Source organism: Macaca fascicularis, chromosome 12 (genome assembly GCF_037993035.2).
Source record: "Macaca fascicularis isolate 582-1 chromosome 12, T2T-MFA8v1.1".
NCBI classification, from domain to species: domain Eukaryota; kingdom Metazoa; phylum Chordata; class Mammalia; order Primates; family Cercopithecidae; genus Macaca; species Macaca fascicularis.
Genome location: NC_088386.1, coordinates 33,815,258 through 33,834,734, shown reverse-complemented (window position 1 = coordinate 33,834,734; position 19,477 = coordinate 33,815,258). Strand labels below are relative to the sequence as shown.

The 19,477-nt window shown below is 35.0% G+C and overlaps 1 pseudogene; it reads left to right on the top strand.

Moving 5' to 3' along the window:
• The first annotated feature begins 9,825 nt into the window (after nucleotides 1-9,825).
• Nucleotides 9,826-11,189, top strand: LOC135966422 (E3 ubiquitin-protein ligase RNF14 pseudogene; annotated as a pseudogene).
• The last annotated feature ends 8,288 nt before the right edge of the window (nucleotides 11,190-19,477 follow it).

The window sequence follows — 19,477 nt, the reverse complement described above, 5'->3', positions numbered from 1 at the left end:
ACTGTGCCTTTGAGTGAAGTTGATTGAATAACTGATGCAAAGTTTTCCTTAGCTCTGGTAAAACAATCAATTCATTCCTTTGCTATGGCTTCATTTTAGCCAGAGTGTGCTTCCTGCCTCCTTGACTTGGGTTTGGCCACATGACTTGCTTAAGCCAAAGGGAAATTAGCAAATATAATGTAATCAGAGTCTTGAAAATTTTTATGAGTGGTTGGGCTTGCTTCCCTCTGCACTGTGCTTCTGCAGTGCCAGGAGAAGATTATGCTCTAGGTGCCTCTAGCATGAGTTCCAGTATGAGATGTGCAAGAGGAGCTGCCCCAGCCCAGTCTCAGGTACTTGAACCCAAAATATATGCTCTTTGTTGAATGCCACTGAGTTTTTGTGGTTGTATGTCATATGGTAAGAGCTAACTGACACGAGAACTGGAGACCTAATTTAGTCTCATCTCTGCCTAGGTACATGATGATGTTGACAGGATCCCCAGCCCTTCTATGTCCAGTCTCTCAATCTACTACTTGAGGATAATAACACCTCTATCATAGCCTGGTTTTGAGAATAAATTAAGACAATACTATAGATGTGAAAGTGCTTTGAATAACTGTAAGATGTTCCTAAAAGTCCTAAAAGATATTTGGTTTTGAGGAGGGTGAGAGAGAGAGAGAGAATCAAAGAGAGAGAGAGAGAGAGAAATTATATGACCCAACTCTAGGTCATAAAAGAGATGGCCTACATTTGTTGTTTGGCCTAACAAGCTGGGAGAAGTTGAATAATAATCTGTGATCCATCACTGAAAAATGCTTCCTTACAAAACATTGTTACTCAGACTTATTTGATGAGAATCCTTTCAGGTGTTCGTTAAAAAGGGGAGGGGAGAAGAGGGGAAAAAAGGAAAGAAAAAAGATACACAAACTTCTCTCTCCTAGATATTTTGATACAGGAAATATGGATATGGGTTGGGATGTAGAAATTTGTGTGTTAGGAAGTGGCCCATGTGACCTTTTAGGATTAGGCGGATTTGGGAAATATTATGCACATAAAGTATCCTGTAAATAAAAAAATAAAAATGCAGATGATTATGAATAAACTAATGTTTGATTAAAAGATGATCAGATTCTAACATTTGAAAACAGAAAAAAACACCTCTGATTATTAAAAGACTTAGGAAGATAAAAAAGTTACTAGCATAATATTACGGTAGATTGTGGTACTAAAAACTCCTAATAATTCTTTTAATTTGTTTTTACTTTTTCAAAAATAACCTTGACATCAGAGAATGTATATGAACACTAAAAACTAGAAATGGTATTAATGAAGTGGCAGAGTTTTATCTGACTTATTGCAGACCTCCCTTTACATTTGTGAAGTCTGCAGCAAGGTAAAAAAATGGAGGCCTGCATGCCATATGTCTAATATTTAAATGTGATAAATCATACTAAAAGCTATTACATAACATATATTTTATCTTCCAATTATTTCTGATATAACTTTTATGGCACGTATAAAACCAAATTAAAAGATATGTGAATTACATCTACGGTTTTTACATAACTAAAAATTGGTAAAATACCAAAGACATCTGAATTTAAGTATCAAGATATCCAAATCTTGTGTTAGTTTAAAAAGTGTTAAATGCAGATATACATAAATCTTATATATTTATCTCATAAAATTTAAGTTTATTTTCTCCATTTCAACAAAATAAATTATGTTGTCATGATGAAATTTTTTCATAATCAAGGATATCATATAATGACCTAAAGGAATAAAAAGTAAAATTAAATAATTACTCAAAGCATATAAAACTTAAATATGTTTTTGTTTAAAAATGTATATTAAGTAAAAGTCTATATTAAATATAAAAATAAGAAATAAAATTATTTTCATGTTTTCAAAAACTTTTCTTTTAAAATATTCAAGATATGCACTAAAGCTTATAAGCAGAAGACCAATTAAAAGTAAGGAAATCAAAATATCCACTAAAATTAAGATTGATGATTAATTTTTGAAAATTTAATTACATCTTACTAAAAAGTTTTATAAAAATAAAATTATTTGCAAATGTAACATTCAATGTTTATTTAATTGCCAATATAAAAGAAGTTATATCTAGACTAACATATATACGTTTTTAAAAGTAATATCAACTATTTATTATTTCAACATGTTCCTCATCTGCAGTGTGTGATTTTTATAAATTTTTATGCAAACCATGAGCACTACTAGATTCATGAAATGAAACAGGAAGAAAAAAATACTGGGAAATAATGTTTTGGGCAGGAATCTATTGCATTTATGCTGAGAACATTTTAGCAAGTAAATTAATTTGTCTGTTATCTAAGTACTTCTACCACTTGATTCCTGACTGCACTGGTGTCTTTGTTTTGTGGTGCTACAACAGAATATTACAGACAGGGTAATTTATTTAATAAAGAACAGCAATTTATACTCTCACAGTGCTGGAGCCTGGGAAATCTAAGATCAAGGTGCTAGCATCTGGTTAAGGCTTTCTTGCTGTGTCCCCACATGGCAGATGAGCAGAAGAAAGTGAACCTACTCCCTCAAACCCTTTTTATAGTGGCACTAATCAATTCACATTCCAAAAGGCCCCGTTTCCCAACACTTTTGCTTTGGAGATTGTTTCCAATACATGAACTTTGGAGGAACACATTCAGTCCACAGCAACTGGGAGTCAGCTTCTGACTCCGATACTGGAATTAGTGCAGTCTTCATACATTCACCACATAAGGGCACAGTTGATTTTGTAGGGCAAGAGGTGTGGAATAGCAATTACCTCGAAACTGAACAGTACAGGGTTCTAGTGACATGATGCCAGCATCAAGGACAGGGTCTTGAGTGGCAGAGGCACATATGTGCTTTTTAATAGATATGCTTGTGTGTGTGTGTGTGTGTGTGTATATTTGTGTGTGTGTGTATGTGTGTGTATGTGTATATGTGTGTGTGTGTGTGTGAGAGAGAGAGAGAGGGAGAGAGAGAGAGAGTTAGGAATTTGTGAAGCCCCCTAAAGTATGAAAACCAGGAAGAAGCCTGAACTCTTTGAGGGTGTGTGTAAAATGGCAAGGTTGTTGATAACATTAGTTCCCATTTTGAAGGAACAAGATGGTGAGTTGTGACTAGCAAATGTTTAGCATGCCAGGGTTAACTGGCCTGAACCATCACTTACATCTTTGAGTCTCAAAAAATGTATACAATTTAAAGGGCTCCCCTTTCCTTTCCTTAACTAGCAACCACCCCTACTCTGAGGTGCACAGTTCCACATTGCTTTATGCCCTGTAGTGCCTTCTGTGATTATTCCAGGTTTACCAATGTCTATTTGAACTTAAATCTAATTACTGAAAAAACTCGCTGAAACTGGAAGACCTAACAAAATGTTTTTGTATTAGGCCTTGAAGTCCTAGGGATTGGTTTAAATTCATTATGGATTAGAGATGGGAAGGAAGCACCTTTTTTTCTGGAGAAGATTTCCACAGCATATGGCAGATTTTGTTTCTTGGCCTAGATAGATTCTTATTACTTAATTCTGCTGATCCTTCTGATAGTTTTAATGGAGCCATAACCCACTTGGCTAGATTTTAAGCATTATCTGCCTTTCCAAGTGAGCTTATAATGTTAAGCACAGTCCCGGAACACCCCAGATCAAATACACCAAAGGAAAAGAAAAGAGACTTGGGGGATACTTTCACACTGCAAGATGATGACATATACCCCTGGTTAATCAAATTCTAGCTAATCATAAATACCAAGGTGATTTGAACAAATGAATTGCTTCAGCATACTGAAACTCTGATTTAAATTCTCAGGGCTCCATAATTTCAAAATCAATAAACACTTATTATTGTTTCTATTTGTACTGCTGAATAAATCACTGTGTAATTTTACCTCTTAATTCTTAAATGTGTAATATAAAAGTATTGATTTTAATAGTTTTTGTACTACTAAAAGGGTATGTAATTCATATATACACAACTCTTTGGCATGGTGCCTAAGGCAGTGAAATTGTTGCTGTGAATAATGTGTAAAAACCTTTTATTAAAAATATTGAGGCATAACCATCATAAAGAAGTGTGTACAAATTATAAGTTTACAACTTGCTGGGTTTTTGCAAAGTGAATACACCTGTATTGCCTGTCTCTGGACTAAGAAATAGAATATACCAGCACCCTAGGCACTAGCCACTGAAAAAAATAACCATAATCTGACTTCTAACATCATTGATTAGTTTTGCATAGTATTGAACTTTACATAAGTTGACAGCCACAGTAGAAGCATCTTTGTTCCTGCTTTAAAAAAACAAACACCCAATATTATGTTTACACAATCATCCATGTACTTTGAGTTTAACAATAATTTGTTCATTCTCATTGCTATTTAATGTGCCTCTGTATGAATGTGCCACAGTGTTTGTATCCATTGTTCTGTTGATGAACATTTGTTTCCAGGTTCTGGCTATGATGAATAATGGTGCTATAAACATTCTTATACATGTCTATTGATGTACACACATATACATGCATTGGTGTGAGCTACTGGATCATAAATTATGCCTGTGTTCAGCTTTAGTTCATCATGCTGAGCTAGTTCCTAAAATAATTGCATCAGCTTACACTTATAATAGCAATGCCTACTGGTTTACTTCCTCACCCACTTTGCCAACACTTGTTTTTTTCCATCTTTTTCATTTCAGCTCTTCCAGCAGGTGTGAAGTGGTATCTCACTGTGGCTAATTGGCATTATTTCTCTGGTGACTATGGATGTCATGCACATTTTCGTAAGTTTAATGGCCATCTAGATATCCCCTTCTGTGAAGAACCTGCTGAAGTCCTTGTGCATATTTCGATTAGAATGTGTCCTTTTTTGAATAAAAAATTGATCTGTACATTTTAAAATATCTGGATTTTTGTCTTTTATGTATAATTCAAATATTTTATCCCATCTTAATGGCCTTTTTAAATTACATTTTTTTGATAAACAGAAATTCTTAATTTTAATATAGTGTAATATATTCACTTTTATTTTATTAGTACTTTTTTTTATCCTGTTTACGAAATCTGGCCAAGTGCGGTGGTTCACACCTGTAATCCCAGTACTTTGGGAGGCCGAGGCGGGCGGATCATGAGGTGAAGAGATCAAGACCATCCTGTCCAACATGGTGAAACCCCGTCTCTACTAAAAATACAAAAATTAGCTGGGTGTGGTGGCACGTGCCTGTAGTCCCAACTAGTCAGGCGGCTGAGGCAGGAGAATCTCTTGAACCTGGGACGCAGAGGTTGTAGTGAGCTGAGATCGCACCACTGCACTCCAGCCTGGTGACAGAGCAAGACTGTGTCTCAAAAAAAAAAAAAAAAAAAAACAAGAACAAAAAAACAACAAGACATCTTTGGATTTTCCAATATATTTCTAGAAGTATGTGTGAGATAACTTTACTTAAAATATTTTTTTCTTATTAAGTACGGGAAAAGGATGCTGTTGAATATTATTAATATCTTACATTTCTGTCTTATTTAAAGCAGTTGAAATTAATGTATGTGTTTACATTATTATATAAATATTTCTTGAAATGGTGCCTGAATAAGAACAGGGATGGTGAACTCAAGTAGCTTCATATCTAAGAGAATATGTAAATAAGCATGCAAATAAAAAGAAATAATTGCCACAAACGGTGCAGATAAGGGAACATGGGATTTTTTTTTCTTTCTCTTTTTGGGTGGGTGACAGGAAAGTCTGCATGAAAGAGATGAAATTTTAATCAAGCCCTGAAGTATAGATAGAATTGGGCCTTGAGATAAAATGAAGGTGTTTTGGAGAGTGAAAATAGAATAAACAAATGATCAGAATTGAAACGGTGTGGTATACATGTAAACATAGAGGTAATTTAACCAGATAGTTCATATGAAATATGACTAAAAAATTACTGGCCTTAATTATTGAAAAGCAAAAACAAGAGGAAATAGAGTCTAGATGCATTGCATGTCATTTTTTACAAAGTGGTTATAATAACACTTTTTAGTTGTATTAACAGAAACCAAATCTAGCCAGTTTATACCTAAAGCGCCTCAGGGAAAGTGGTTATTTCATGGAATCTAAGGGTAGGGAAGCAGATGGAATTCAGAACTAAAGGCTGGAGTTCCGTAGTGACCCAAGTAGTCTTCTCTCTACCGATTTATCTCCCTCTCAGGGCATGTCTGTTTTATTCTGCTCCTTTGCTATAGAATGGCTTCTTTGCTTCTCAGGCAAGATATTAGAAAATAGCTTCTAAAAGCTCTCCCCTAGTCAATATATCAGACAGATGTATCTGGAATCTGAAATTCCCTGGGAAAGGGGCTCGTTGACTCAGTTTCAGTCAAGGGCCCATTCCTGGTCCAATCAACTATAACAGGGCAGGGAATGGGAGGTATGTAGTAGGAGGCACCATATTTACTAATGTGATTTCTGGGAAACTCACCATTATAACCAAAGGGATCTGGAGGCCAAGGAGGAAGTTTTTTCTCAGAAAAGGGGAAAGTGGATTGTATAATCAATAGAAGACGGGTTATCTTAGAAAGCTATGATAATAGCTATTATTTATTAAGGATGTACAGCAGTCTTTTTTTAAAAAAAGTTTTTATTTTAAAATGATTATATATTTACAGAAGAATTGTGCAGATGAGAGAATGCCTGAATAGCTTTCATCCAACTTCCCCTAACATTAGTCTTTTATGTAACCATGATATATTTACTAAAACTAAGACTTAACATTGGCATACTATTATATTATATAAACTGCAGACTTTATTCAGGTTTCACAAGTTTTTCTACCGATGTCTTTTTTTCTGCTCCAGAAATAAATACAGGATATTAGATATTGCATTAGTCATCATGACATCACAGTCTTCTCTAATCAGTCTCTCTTTGTCTTTATTACTTTGACAGTTTTGAAGAGTACTGGTCAGGTGTTTGTAGAGGGTCCCTGAACTTGGGGTTTTCTAATGTTTTCTCATTATTTGACTGAGGTTCTGGGCAAGAAGAATATCATGAAGGTGAAACATTCCCTGATAGCATCATATCATGTTATCAGAGGTATGTGATATCAACACGACTACTACCAGTGATATAAGCTTTCTTCACTGAAAACTTACAAGGAATTTGTGAACAAATGTTAAAAACATCACAGTAATTGATAAATATTTTGAGCATAATATTTTAAGGCTAAGCAAATATACTCTTTCATTATAAAGATATATAGAGATATATAAAGAGTATATATATATCTATATGAAGAGTATATAAATATAAATATACTCTTTCCTTATAAAGATCCGCCCACAAATTTGCTAAAATGCTATTCATGAATGCTATTCATCTATGGATCCTGCCTACAGCCATCACAGTTTGAGTATCCCAAATATAAAATTCCAAAATCCAAAACTTTTTGAGCACTGACAATGCTAAAACAAAATGCTCATTGGAGCATGCTGAATTTTGACTTTTCAGATTTCGGATGCTCAACCAGTAAATAAAATAAAAATATTCCAAAATCAAAAAAATTCTGAAATACTTTTGGCTCCTAGCATTTCAGATAAGGGTACCCAGCCTGTATCACAGTATGTAATGGTGATATTATTTTTCCTTAATTTCCTTTCTGTTTCTTTAAAATTCTTTTCTAAAGAATATTCATTTATTTTTCCCATTTTACTTATGTATTTAATCATCTGTTTAGATCAATATGTACTGGATATTTAATTTTGGGTGGTCATAATCCAGTATTATCTCTATTTATTGTGTTAAAATTATTCCATCTTTGTCCATTTAAAAATATTTCAGGTTGGCTCTTATGTCCTTTGTTATGTATCCATCCTTTGTTTTGTTGTTGTTAAAGCGCTTTCTTTTTTCTAGCACTACAAGATGGTCCAGATTTCTCTGTATTTTTGCTGCCCTGGTCCTAGAATCAGCCATTTCTCTAGGGAGTTCTTATTCTTTTTATTGGAGAATAGTATTTAGTAATTAAGATATGGATATTAGATGTGCTGATTGATATTGGAATACCTGCTTCTAAGTCCTCTCTGCTCACAAAGCTAAGAAATATGTATATGTATATTAAGTCATACATACATACATACATATCAATAATTATTCCTAATCTATTTGCAAATATATTAAAGTAAACATGAGTTTATACTGATATCTCTGATTCTTAATTCAGTATCATGGGATTTATTTTAGCCTTTCCTCATCATTCCTTGGTAATTTTATGCTACAACAGTGACAAAAACTCATGCCAGGTGCTTTATCTATGATATAATATTAAATTGTCACAACTATGCTTTAAGTATGATCTCCATAACTGATGGAAAAGTTACAAACTTAGTAAGCTTTAGTCATTTGTCTAAGGCACAAAGAAAGTAAATGGTGCTTCATGGCAGTAGACCCAGCAGCAGGTCCACCTGTAAACATCATGGTGACCCTACCTTCCTCTAGACCCTGAAGATAGCCACACTCATCTGTGGACCCCAGTGGCAGCCCAGGCCAGCCACAAACCCCAATAGCAGGACTGACCCCTACAAATACCTGCAGCAGGCCCACCAAAGACACATATGCCTGTGAACACTGCCAGCCAACTGACTTGTGAACTGTGCCAGTTTATATACCTGGAATCTCTGACTGAGTTGACTGGCAAAGATCTTTCCCTGCTAACACCATTTAGTAACAACTGGAAGAGATGACTGCTTCCTCAAGTGCATAGACATCAACAAAAGGCTACACAAATCCTGAAAAATCAGGCAACCATGATACCATCAAAGAAACCCAATAGAACACTAGTAAATGACAATAAAGAAATAGAGATCTAAAAAAAATTTGACAAAGAATTAAAAATAGTAGACTTAAGGAAACTTAAGGAGCTACAAGAGAACATAGACAATGAAACTAAATCAGGAAAATAATACATGAACAAAAGGAGAAGTTCAACAAAGAAATAGAAACCATAAGAAAGAATCAAACTGAAATCCTGGAACTAAAGAATACAATGTCTGGCCTGAAAAATTAACTAGCAATCTTCATTCCACAGCAGGCTAAATCAAACAGAAGGACTCGGTGAATTCAAAGACAGTTCATTTGAAATTGTACAGTCAGAGGAACAAAAATGAAAAAGAACAAAGAAGAGTGAAAAATCCTGTGGGAGTTATGGGACACCATCAAATGAAACAATATACCCATTATGGAAGTCCAAGAAGGAAAAGAAAAAGAGAAACGGGAAGAAATCTTATTTTTAAAAATAATGGGCCAGGCACGGTTGCTCACACCTGTAATCTCAGCACTTTAGGAGGTGGGTGAATCCTGTGAGGTCAGGAGTTCGAGACCAGCCTGACTAACATGGTGAAACCCCATCTCTGCTGAAAATCCAAAAACTAACCAGGCATGGTGGCAGGGACCTGTAATCCCAGCTACTTGGAAATCTCAGATGGGAGAATTGCTTGAACCAGGGAGGTGGAGGTTGCAGTGGGCTGAGATTGTGCCATTGCACTCCACCCTGGGAGACAGAGTGAGACTGTCTCAAAAAGAAAAAAAAAAATGACTAAAAATTTTCCAAATCTAGGTAAGAAAATAGACATTCTAATTTATGAAGCCCAAAGATTCCTAAATAGACTGAACCCGAAGAGGTATACTGGAGAAACATTATAATTAAGTTATAAAAGTCAGAATTTTAAAAACAGCAAGAGAAAAGAAACTTCTCACATAGAAGGGAACTTCTATCAGCAGACTTTGCAGCAGAAACGTTACAGGCCAGTATATCCACCTTCAGCAGTCTCAGCTCCACCAGCTGGAGAATAAATGGGATTTGCATGAACTCCACTCTGAACTGAAACAGAGATTGCAGTGTTAATATCCTTTTCTTCTGATCATTACTAACAGTTCCTCAGAAAATTAAATGTCAGAAGACAGAGAAGCACAGGAGGGTGAATTGTTGGCCCTGGAGATTATTTATGATGGAGATGAATTTAGAAAATAGAGTCTGTTCAAGGTAGAGAAACCAGGTTCTATTTGGATTTGCCACAGAATTTCAAGATATTTTTGAGCGCTATCTGCTCTATGCAAGCACTTAGACTTCCTATGGGAAGAACACCATGCCAGCATGGTCCTTTTTGCCTGGATGCAGTTTCTTAAGGAAGAGATCCTAGTGTACTTGAATATTGTCTCTCCTTTCGAGCTCACGGTGGGTTCTCAGAAAAAAGTATAGAGAATGACAGCTCAAGCCTCTCCTAACACAGAGCTAGATATTGGAGGAGCTGCTGGATCTAATGTAGACCAAGAGGAAATTGTGGATGAGAGAGCTGTGCGGATGTGGAATCACTGTCAAGTCTAATCCAGAAAATCTTGGACTTTGATCAAGCTCAGCACATAAAATGCTTTAATAGTAAATTTTTCCTTTGCCATATCTGTTTCTGTGAGAAGCTGGGCAGTGAATGCATGTACTTCTTGGAGGGCAGGTATGTATACTGCAAAGCTTGTCTGAAGGACTACTTTGAACTCCAGATCAGAGATGGTCAGTTCCAATGCCTCAACTACCCAGAACCAAAGTGCCCTTCGATGGCCACTCCTGATCAGGTCAAAGAGCTAGTGGGACCAGAGTTATTTGCCTGTTATCATTGCCTTCTCCTCTAGTCTACTTTGGACCTGATGGCACTTGTGGTATACTGCCCCCGCTCATGCTGCCAGCTGCCTGTCATGCAGAATCCTGGCTGCACCATGGGCATCTGCTCCAGCTGCAATTTTGCCTTCTGTACCTTGGGCAAATTGACCTACCCTGGGGTCTCTCTATGTAAGGTGACTGCAGATAAATTAATAGACTTATGAAACAAATCCCTGAATGCAGATGAGGCCAATAAAAGATTTTTGTAACAAAGGTATCATAAGAGGGTGATTCAGAAGGCACTGGAAGAGATGGAAAGTAAGGAGGGGTTAGAAAAGAACTCCAAGAGCTGCCACATTGTGGAACTCCCATAGAGAAATTAGATGAATGTAATAAGATGACATGTACTGACTGTATGCAATATTTCTGTTGGATTTGCATGGGTTCTTTCTCTAGAGCAGACTCTTACAAACATTTCATTGATCCTACCTCACCATGTTTTAATGGGCTGTTTCACGCTATGGATGTTAATGGAGACATTTGGGAAGATGGGATTGAAGACTAGTTAATGACTGCTCAAGATATGGAAGTGGATTGGTTTTCCCTAATCTTTTGTCAAATACACAAAGTAAACTTGCAGGATATTTATGGCACTATTCATTCACCCTTCCTGTGTAGAAGATATGGAAGAACAAGTCTTATATTTTCATGTGGTACTACTGATGAAGGTGCATTCGTACATTTTTTAATGTAATATAAGTTGAGCAAAATTATAAGCTGAAGCTTCAGAAAATGAAACAACAGAATATTAGATATAATGTGTGCAAATCTCTGAATTGTTAAAAATTAAATATTTATTTTCTTCCCAAAGCTTTAGGTAGGAAAAGAGGGGTCAAGAGTTAAACTTAGAGACTATTTTTTGTCTCTGAGAAGCATCCCTCTAAGGCATTCTGTTGGAGGTCCCTCAGAACTACTCCTTACAACTGGTGTGGGTTGAAGGCTTATGAAAATTATACTGTGACTCTGATCTAATTTACTCCATCTTAGTCACATTCCTTCCAACCTAAATTTCGGCCAAGTCAGTTCTCTTTGGAGGGAGCCCTATACTCTGTAACTGACTGGATGGTCCAGTGTTATTTTCATATACTGCTTTTCAGAATGGAAATTTACAATACTTTAAAAATATTTTTAATACCACAAATACTGTGGGGCACTTGATATTTATTAGTGTTGTATATGATCCACTGGTTTCAGGCCAAATCTAGAATTTAGTGATACTGGCTCTGAAGAATTTAAGTTCTATTCAACCTTCCTGGGCATTAGAGTCTAGATTCAAAATGACTTGTCTTTACTACTTTTGTTCCACATTCCCTCTCTTTACCTTTGCCCTACCTTCCGTTTGTAAGGATAATTTTAATATTAATTCCAGCAACACCTGTTTTTATTTCCTCTGCTGGAATAGGAGAAAGCCTAATATATTCCCAAGTTGAAAGTTCTTGAATTATCCACATTTCACACCATACATGCCTATAGTGACAGTATACAAACTGTCTATTCCACTGTAGTTCCAGTCTTAACTTTCTGAATTCTTTTTAAATATCTTCTCTAACAAGCTATGGGAATTGGGCTTCCTATTTTTTTTTTTTTGCAATGGCAGTGTTTTGGGTGATAATTTTGGATTGATACCTATTCCTTTTTCTGGGTTTTCTTGGCTTTTTGAAAAATTGTCTTTTCTAATAGTTTGGTGGGTGGCTTGGTAGCAAAGTAAGATTTTTTGGAAAAGAGTACAGAAAAATTGAACTGCTGCTCGAGAATATATTCTTTCTTCCTACTTTGTCATTGAAAATTGAGGAATCCCTTTTAACTGTTTTAGGTGTGTATATCCAAAGAGTGAGTGAGGACTATTTTCCGAATTGTCAAAGAGAATGCTTAAACTTAAAAATAAAAATAAATTTTAAAATCATGTTACTAAAAAGAAAGAAACATTACAGGTCAGGAAAGAATGGGATAATATATTCAGCATACTGAAAGGAAAAAAATCTGTATTATATTGCTGATGCTGAGTGTCTGTATTATACCCAACTAAACTGTCCTTTAAAAATGATGAAGAGTTAAAGACTTTCCCAAACTAACAAAAGCTAAAGGAGTTTGTCAGCACTAGATTAACAGTGAAATGAAAAAAAGAAGTTAAGCAGCACCACCAAGACATATGAAATTATAAATTTCACTGTAAAGGTCAACAATATAAAGATAAACACGGAATATTGTAATATTGTAATGGTGACACATAAATTACTTTTAACACTATAATGAGTTAAAGGGTAACATTATTAAGAATTCCAGTAACAATAGAAATTTGTTAATGTAAACATAATATAAAAAAGAATATCTGACATCAATAACATAAAGTTGTGGGGGAGTAAAGTGTAAACTTCTGCATGCAATTGTAGTTAAAATGTTGTCAGCTTCAAGTAGACTGTCACAATTATAAAATGTTCAATTCAAACCTTATTGTAAACATAAGAAAAAACCTCCAGTAGATACATCAAAGATAAAGAGAAAAGAATCAAAATATATAACTGCAAAAGCCATCAAAACACAATAAAGATAACAAGAGAGGAAGAAAGGAAGAGGAGAACTATAAAAGAGTCAGAAAACAATTAACAAAATGTCAAGTTAATTGTAGTGTTCTTACCTATCACTAATTACTTTAAATTTAAAGGGCTAAACTCCCCTATCAAAAGACATAAATGGCTGAGTGGACTTAAAAAAACAGGTAATACCCAAATACACACTGTGTGCAAGAGACCCAGTTTAAGTTTAAGGACACACATAGACTAAAAGTGAAGGGGTGGCAAAAGATACTCCATGTAAAAAGTAACCAAAATAGAGCAGGAGTGGCTACATTTGTATCAGACAAAATACACTTTAAATCAAATAATTACACAAGAGATAAATAAGGTCATTAAATGATGATAAAAGGTCAATTTTATTAAAAAATAAACAATTATAAATATATATTCACCCAACATCAAAGACCCTAAGTATATAAGTATATAAAGCAAACATTTTGTAATCGAAAGAAGAAATGGAAACATAATACTAGTAAGTAATTTTTCTTTTTTTTTGCTTGTTTGTTTTTTGTTGTTTTTGAGGCGGAGTCTCGCTCTGTGGCCCACGCTGGAGTGCAGTGGCTAGATCTCGGCTCACTGCAAGCTCCGCCTCCCGGGTTTACGCCATTCTACCTCAGCCTCCCAAGTAGCTGGGACTACAGGCGCCCGCCACCTCGCCGGGCTAGTTTTTTGTATTTTTTAGTAGAGACGGGGTTTCACCGGGTTAGCCAGGATGGTCTCGATCTTCTAACCTCGTGATCCGCCCGTCTCGGCCTCCCAAAGTGCTGGGATTACAGGCTTGAGCCACCGCGCCCGGCCTTTTTTTTTTTTTTTTTTTTTTTTTTTTAGATGGAGTCTCACTCTGTTGCCAGGCTGGAGTGCAGTGGCATGATCTTGGCTTGCTGCAACCTCCGACTCCCTGGTTCAAACAATTCTCCTGCCTCAGCCTCTGAAGTAGCTGGGATTACAGGTACGTGCCACCATGTCCAGCTAATTTTTTTTTTTTTTTTGTATTTTCGGTAGAGACGGGTTTCACCATGTTGGCCAGGATGGTCTCGAACTCCTGACCTCGTGATCCGCCTGCCTCGGCCTCCCAAAGTACTGGGATTACAGGTGTGAGCCACTGAGCCTGGCCATAAGTAACTTTAATACCTCACTGTCAATAAAGGATAGATCATCCAGATAGAAAATCAATAAAACAGCAGAACTGAAGAATACTATAGGCTAAATGGACTTAACAGACATATATAGAACATTCTACTTAATATCAGCACAATATTCATTCTTCCCAAATACACATAAACATTCTCCAGCATAGAGTCCATGCTAGATCACAAAACAATTCTCAACAAATTCAATAAAATTAAAATCATCTAAAGTATTTTACCTGATCATAATGGAATGAAACTAGAACTCAATAATAGAAAGAAACTGGGAAAATTCACAAAAATGTGGAAATTAAACAACACATACTTAAATAACTATTGGGTCAAATAAAAATAAAAAAGGAAATTAAAAAAATATCTTGAAACAAACAAAAACAAAACATACCCAAACTTTTGGGATATAGGCAAAGCAGTACTGAAAGGGAAGTTTATAGAAATAAACATATGCATTTAAAAAGAAGAAAGATCTCAAATTAACAAGGTAACTTTGGACCTCAAGAAACTAGAAAAAGAAAAAATGAAGCCCCAACTTAGCAGAAGAAAAGAAAAAAATAGAGTAGAAATAAATGAAATACAGAATAGGAAAACAATAGAAAAAAAATGACATTCCTTATTCTTTGAAAAGATAACGAAGATTAACAAACCTAGACTAAGGACAAAAGAGAAGATTCAAATAAAATCAGGAATGAAAGTAGCGATATTGCAATTGATGTCACCAAAATCAAAAGGATCACAGGGACTCTGACAATTATACATCAGCAGATTGAACAAACTAGAAGAAATGTATAATTCCTAGAAACATGCAACATACCAACGCAGAATAAAGAAGAAATAGCACTTCTGAACAGATCAATAACAAAGACTTTGAAGCAGTAATAATAATAATAATAATAATAATAATAATAATAATAAAACTTTCAATAAATAAAAGCCCAGAACAAGATGGCTTCAGGGATAATTTTATCAGACATTTAAAGAAGAAGACATACCAATTTGTCATAAACTTATAAAAAAATAAAAGAACAAGAAACATTTCCAAATTCAGTTTTTGATGCATCTTTCAGCTACCAAAGACACCACAAGAAAAGGAACTATAGGCTAATATCTTTTATAAAAATAGATGCAAAAATCTTCACAAAATACTAACCAACCAAATTCAACAGCACATTTAAAAGGATCATACACTACGACAAAGTAGGATTTATTTTTGGGATGCAACGATGGTTTACATTAACAGAATGAAGAGTAAAAATCACATTATAATCTCAATAGATTTAAGAAAAGCATTTGATAGAATTCAACACTCTTCCGTAATAAAAACTCAACATTTACGTATAGAAGGAACTGACTTCAATACAATAAAGGTCATTTATGATTAGCCCACAGCTAACATCATACCAATGGTGAAAAGCTGAAAGCTTTCCCTCTAACATCCAGAACATGGTAAGGATGCCACGCTTGCCTCTCCTATTCACCATAATATTGGAAGTCCTAGCCATAGCAAATAGGCAAGACAAAGAAGTAAAAGACATCCAAGTGACAAAGGAAGAAGTAAAATTGTCCTGATTGCAAATGATGTCATCTTATTTGTAGAAAGCCTAAAGATGCCACAAAAATACTATAAGAATTGATAAATAGATTCAGTAAAGTTTCAGGACACAAAGTCAACATGTAAAATTCAATTGCACTATGATACACCAGCAAGGAATTTTCTGAAAAGGAAATTAAGAAAAAATTCTACTTACAATAGCGTCAAAAGAGGTAAAATACTTAGGAATAAACTTAACCCAGGAGGCAAAAGACTTTTTATACTGAAAATTATAAAATATTGTGGAAAAAATTAAAAACATGAATTAATCGAAGGATGTTTGTGTTCATGAATTAGAAGAATTAATATTGTTAAAATCTGTATACTTTTCAAAATAATCTATACATTCAATGAAATATTTATTAAAATCCTGATGACAATTTTTGCATGCATAGAAAAAAAAATTCTAAAGTTTATTTGGAACCAAAAAAGACCCTGAGTAGCCAGTGTAATTTTGAGAATAAAGAACAAAGTTGTTCATACTCTCTGATTTCATAATATATAATAAGCTACAGAAATAAATTCACTATGGTACTTACTGAAATGCAGCCATGTAGATAAATGAAACAGAATAGAGAGCCCAGAAACAAAACCATACACATAAAGTCAACTAATGTTTGATCATGGTCTCAAGAATACTTAATGGGGAAAAGATAGTCTCTTCAATAAATGGTATTAGGAAAACTGGATACCCACTGGCAAAAAGAATGACTTTAGATTCTTATCTCACACCATATACAAAAATCAACTCAAAATGATTTAAGGGCTTAAATGCAAATCCTGAAGCAAAACTCTTAGAAGAAAAGAGAGTAAAAGCTTCCAGACATTGGATTTGACAATGATTTCTTGGATATGACACCAAAAGCATAGGTAACAAAAGCAAGCATAGACAAGTGGGATTACATCAAACCAAGAAGCTTCTTCACAACGAAGAGAACACTCAACAGAAAGTAAAGACAACCTACTGAATGGGTGACAGTATTTGGAAATCATCCATTTGATAAGGAGTTAATATCCAAAATATATAAGATTGAGCAGATATTTCACTAAAGAAGACATATAAATAGTCAACAAGTATATGCAAAGGTACTCAACATCACTAATTGTCAGGGGAATGCAAATCAAAACAATGGTATATCACCTGGCACCAGTTTAAAAGGCTATTATTTTTAAACCCGAGAGACAGCAAGTTTTGTCAAGGATGTAGGGAAAAGGGAACCCTGTACAGTGTTAGTGGGAATGTATTAATATATTATTAATGTAATAACTTGGTGCAGCCGCTATTGAAAACAGTATGGAGTTTCCTAAAAAAGTAAAAATATAATTACCATATGATTCAGCAATCCTATTTCTGGGTATTTATTCAAAGAAATTGAAATCTGGATCTCAAAAATATATCTGCACTGTCATGTTCATTGCAGCATTACTCACAATAGCCAAGATAATGGAAATACTCTAAATGTCCATAGACAAATGGAAGGATAAAGAAAATGTGGTATATTCATATAATGGAATATGATTAACCTTACACAAGAAGGAAATCTTGCCATTGCGATATGAATGGATCTAAAAGACATTATGCTAAGTGGAATAAGCGGGCACAGGAGGGCAAGTACTGCATAAAAATACGTTTATGAGGAATCCAAAATAATAAAACTCATAGAACCAGAGAGTAGAATAGTGGTCATCTGAGGCTAGGAAGAGGGGAAAGGAAGAGGTGCCATTCAAAGGGTACAAAATTTTAGTTATGCAAGATAAGTAAGTTCTGGAGGTCTACTGTACAACACAGGGCCCATAGTTAGTTAACAATAATGTATAGTATACTTAAAAATTTGCTAAGAGGGTAGATCGTTTGTTAAGACCTCTTACCACAAAAGAAAAACCTTATAAATGATTAAAAATAAAAATAATAAAGATGGCAGGAGGAAATGTTGAGAAGTGATGAGTAAGTTTATAGCCTTGGTTGTGATGATGGTTTCAAGATTATACACTTATCTCTAAACTCATCAAGTTGTGTACATTAATTATGTGCAGTTTTTTGTATGCTAATCATCTCCAACAAAATGTTTAAAAAAGAAATGGGTTGAGCCCATGCATTGAAAAACAGTTACCTTAATGTCATACTGAAGTGTTGCTTATCATTGACTACACACTTAATAGAACTATCCTTGTGAAGATATTTTTAGAGCTGATCTTTTTTACAAACAGATTGAGATACAACTTACATCTTACAACATCTACCCTTTTAGACTGTATAATTAAGTGCTTTTTAGTATATTCACAGTGCCTTGCAACCATCAACACTAATTTTTGGACATTTTAATCTTCCCTCCTAGCCAAAACCGCATAGCCATTAGCTTTCTCTTTTCCTTACTCATTAACCCCAGACTATAGAAACCACTAATCTAGATACATCTCTGTATATGTACCATTTCAGGACATTTTGAATAAATGAAATAACATAATATGTGGTCTTTTGTGATTGACTTTTTACTTAGCATAATATTTCAAGATTCATACACATTATAGCATTAGTACTTATTTTCTTTTTAAGAAATTGACCATTTTTTAAGAACAGTTTTAGATTCACAGCAAAACTGAGCAGAAGGTACAGAGATATCTCATATGTCCCTCTGCCCCTGTACTTGTGTGGCCTCCTCCATTGCCAACATCCTCCATTGAGTGGTACATTTGCTGTAATTGATGAGGTTACACTGACACATCACCATCACCCAACGTCCATAGTTTAACTTAGGGTTTACTCTTGATGTTGTACATCCTATGAGCTTGGACAAATTTTTAATTACACATACCATACAGAGTATAATACTATAGTATGACACTATATTAACCCCCCGACTCCTGAAAACCATTGATCTTTTTACTATCTTCATAGTTTTGCCTTTTCCAGAATGTCATATCGTTGGAAACATACAGTATGTAGCCTTTTCAGATTGGCTTCTTTCACTTAGTAATATGCATTTGTATTTCCTCCCTTTTTATGGCCTGATAACTTAATTGTTTTTGACATTAAATAACCATTTATTGTGCCTGGACGTACCATAATTTATCCATTCACCTACTGAGGGACGTCTTACTTGCTTCCAAGTTTTGGCAATTAGGAATAAAGCTGCAATAAACATCCATGTATAGGTTTTTGTGTGGAAGTAAGTTTTCAGCTCCTTTGAATAGATACCAAGGAGTGCAATTGTGTGGCTGACTGCCATGGTTACTACTTGAGACCGCCACTATGACAGTTACTACTGTTACTACTTGAGACCGTCATTATGACACTGAATGAAGGGATGAAGGTAGACATGAAAACTTAAGACAAAAGAAACTGTTTTAAAGGAAGGGGTCAGGAGAAGAAGAAGAGAGCTACCTGCTTCTAGTGAGCAAAGGCAGCACCCAAGCTTCAACAGCCCGTCGTATTTATTGGGGAGAAAGAGCAGGGGGAAGAGGTGATGATTGGTCAGCTGCTTAATTG